The following is a 3,716-nucleotide window of genomic DNA, read 5'->3' as shown; positions in this document are numbered from 1 at the left end:
CCGGGCGGTGGTGGCGCACGCCTTTAATCCCAGCACTCGGGAGGCAGAGGCAGGCGGATCTCTGGGAGTTCGAGTCCAGCCTGGTCTACAAGAGCTAGTTCCAGGACAGGCTCCAAAACCACAGAGAAACCCTGTCTCGAAAAACCAAAAAAAAAAGAATAAATAAGTAGATTAGGCCTAGTGAGACCAAACAGGCTGCTTTTCCAGAGGACCTACGTTCAATTCCCAGCAACCATCTATAACTCCAGTTCCATGGGATCTGACACGAGCTCTTACAGCCTGAGTTCAGCAGGCATGAACATGAAACGTAAGACATACATGTAGGCAAAACACCCATACAATTAAAAACTAAAAGTATGCTATGAGTTAGATTTTAAACTGGACACTGCATTTTTAGGGAGAGATATCAAAAAGTATACATTGTGTAATCAATTACTAACAACATTTTCAGAAGAAAGCATTTACTCAAACTAAATATTGCCAGCCAACTACTATCCCAGTGAATCCAGACGCTTAATAGTTCAATGTCAGCCTAAGCTACCTAACAAGATTCTATCTACAATGAGGAACAAACAAAAAACAATCAAATTTCCACAAATCAAACAGTGGCGTGGCTTTCTGCAAACCGAAGTAAGACTATATCAATGCTGGCACTGGATTCTAGTATCTGACCCACGATATAATGCACAAGTATAAAAATTAAGTTTTATACCTAAAAATAGTACCAAGAAGTCCAAAACTTTCAATATGCAGTCGATCAAAACATTCAACATGTCATAAAAGAGTAAAACAAGCCTGGAGTGTATTGCTAATAGCCTAGAACAATAACCAGTGGTTTCTAAAGCATCACATATTCACCTGAAGAATTTGAACATAAAATTGAAATTATGCATTACAACCCAGAGTGACCAACATTTAATCAAGTATAAGGTGATATAAAAATGCAACACATTTTGATAAACTACCCAATACACACTAAGCCTTGTGAACTCACCTAAACACAAACACTTCCTTCAAAAATTGCATTAAGATAGTTATGTGAACAGTTCTTCCAACTTTTAATATCCTTAGAAAGATGTCCAGACACAACCACTTTCCACCAAATCCAAAAGTCTCCATCTCGACAAAAGTTACAAATTTCAAAAACAAGTACATCAGTTTTATATTTCTATTAATTTTAATAAATATTTTCGTAGAATTTTTCCAACTACAAATGCTCTTTAACACTTGCAGTATACGCTGGTTACCAAGGTCTCGAACAATTTTTATTTTTTAAAACTGAGGTTCACCAAAAATTACATTTCACACTTATCCAAGAAGCCTGAAGAAAATCCACTCAATCTTTCCCTTCAGTTGCCATCCTAGTTTTTCCCGCCAGGTTATAAAGACTGGCATCAACTTAAAGACCATAAGACGATTCCTGCGAAATGCACACACAGCCATCTGCGACTCTAGGCGTCAAGAAGGCTTTAGGACCCAGAATGCTGCAACACAGCCTGGAATTCTCTACATACACTTTCTACCAGAATGAATGAGTCTTTTGCACTGAATTAACCCTGAGTAGACCACACGGGAGTCCTTCAAACTTTTCACTATAAAATGCACACACGAGCCCACTCGCTTACCAACGGGCACCCAAACCCGCTACCTTACTCTATCCCCCACCCATCACTAACCTGCACCTCCTAAAAGGCCTTCCCCACCTATTTCACGCGGCTGCAAACTAGCGCCACCAACCTTCAGACAGCTAAGGCAGCCACACTCCCTCCTCCCTGTGGCTCCTCCCCAAAGGTGCAGGGAAGGTGCAGCAGGTAACAGCCCCTTCCCTATTTGGGGACCAAGGATCTGCCATGCTTGCTACAACTCTCATGGCTTCCACACCTCCTCCTTAGCTACAGGGAGGCTCCAAATCCCCTACACTCCCTAGGAGGCCCCTCCACAGCGCTGGACGTAGGAAGCACTTCGCTGCAAGCCCCTGGACCTTCAAGGAAGGTGACCGGTTCCCGGCCTTCCAGGAGAGCTTCCCCCCAGGTGACCCTAACGTAGTTCCCTTTTGCTGGCCGTAGGCCACTGAAACCTCTTTACTTCGGGGCAGAGGTGGGGAGTTAAAACCTCGGCCCTGTCTGAAGCCCAGGAAACCTTCCCCATCCTGCGTGCAGGCGTTATCATCGCAACCCCCCCCCACTCGCCCGGATCGCAGGCCGCGGGGCCACCCAGGGCTGGCCGATTGCCCACAAGACCACCGGGGCGTCCCCGCTACCGCCTCGTCCCCACTTCGGCACGCCGGCTCCACCTCTCGCATCCTCGGAGGCCACAGAATGTGAGCGGCACCCCAGGACCCCCGCAGCCTCGGAGAGACCCCTTTGTGTAGGGCGCTCGCGGCCGCGGGCTCAGAGGCCTGGGAAGGCCCCGCCCCGGGGCACCAAGGAGGCGGCTTGAGCCCCGCACAGCCCCGCCCGTTCCGGGGCTGCGGGAGTCTTACCGGGGAGAGCTTGCACGGCACCAGAACCCAGACCCGAGTTACCCCCCGTGCGAGTGCCTCAGCCCCGCGGCCGATAGCCCCAGCCCGAACGGCTTCCCGGAGCCCACTGCAGCCAAGCACCTCCGATGCCGCCTCACAAAATGGCCGCCCGCCCGCTCGGCGGCTCCGCGTTCCAGGAGGGGGCGGGGCGCCGCCGACGTCACGGTGGGAGACGCAGGCGCGCTGAGGTGGGAGGGGGTAGGGGAAACCTCGGACGCTGCAGGTTGTCGTGGTGAAGGGGGTCTTTTAATCTCTGGTGCTGATGGCGTTTGCTCCCTAGCCAGGCCTGAAGCTAGTGTTTATTTAAGGTTTTTTGCAGGGCTTTGTGCAGACTGCCTTAGTTCTTTGAGCATTGTGAAAGGAGCGGAACAGTGCCTACATTAGACTGTTTTGGATTAAACAGACCAATATTGTAACTTTGATTAGGGACTCTGCGACAAAAGCTTGTTTTTGTTTTTTGTTTTGTTGTTGTTGTTGTTTTAACTTTTGAAAATATTAGGCCTTGGGGCAGGAGAGAAGGCCCAGTTGTTAAGAGCGCTCTTATTGCTCTTCCAGAGGACATTGGGAAGCTCACAACCACCTATAGCTCCAGGCACTGAAGATCTGAGGCCTTCCTCTGACTCCCAGGGCTCCTGCACGCGTGTGCTTTCTCACACAGACATTAACAAAAATAAAATAAATCTAAAAAGAAGTTAAAAATTATTTCAAGGGCTGGAGAGATGGCTCAGTGGTTAAGAGCACTGGCTGCTCTTCCAGAGGTCTTGAGTTCAATTCCCAGCAATCACACGGTGGCTCACAATTGCCCTCTTTTAGCCTGTAGGAATACATGCAGACACAACACTGTATACATAAATAAATAAATATAACAAACTTTTAAAAAAATTATTTCAACCACCAAGCGTGGTGACACACACTCTGAATCACAGCACTTGGGAGACAGAGGCAGGATCACTATGAATTCAAGGACAGCCTGATCTACAAGAGTACCAGGACAGTCAGGGGTATTACACAGAAAAACCCTTTCTCGAAATACAAAAACAAAAAAAAAATTTCAAATTTTTTTTTTACTATGGTGGCCCAGATAATCCCCAGTGATTTGATTATACAGGTAGTCCTGGGCTGCCCCAGACCCTGTCTCAAGAATATATATATATATATATATAGAGAGATATAGATAGAGATATATAGATATATA

General features: G+C 47.3%; 1 protein-coding gene across 9 annotated transcripts in view; it reads right to left on the bottom strand.

Annotated features, from left to right (window-relative positions):
• Nucleotides 1-2,645, bottom strand: part of Cpne1 (copine 1) — a 42,686-nt gene extending 40,041 nt beyond the window's left edge. For 2 of the 9 annotated variants that reach the window (XM_013352135.2, XM_013352136.2), the window contains exon 1: nt 2,483-2,631. The gene's annotated coding sequence lies outside the window, so the exon portion shown is untranslated. Of the gene's footprint in view, nt 1-2,293; nt 2,460-2,482 lie in introns of those variants that run through there. The other 7 variants (XR_003378332.1, XR_003378333.1, XM_005363053.2 and 4 more) reach the window with 7 other exon arrangements.
• Between the last annotated feature and the right edge of the window lie 1,071 nt (nt 2,646-3,716).

The sequence above is a fragment of the Microtus ochrogaster genome, linkage group LG8 (assembly GCF_000317375.1).
Source record: "Microtus ochrogaster isolate Prairie Vole_2 linkage group LG8, MicOch1.0, whole genome shotgun sequence".
Lineage (NCBI taxonomy): Eukaryota > Metazoa > Chordata > Mammalia > Rodentia > Cricetidae > Microtus > Microtus ochrogaster.
Note: the sequence above shows the minus strand (reverse complement) of the source record. Positions and strands in the feature narration are given on the sequence as shown.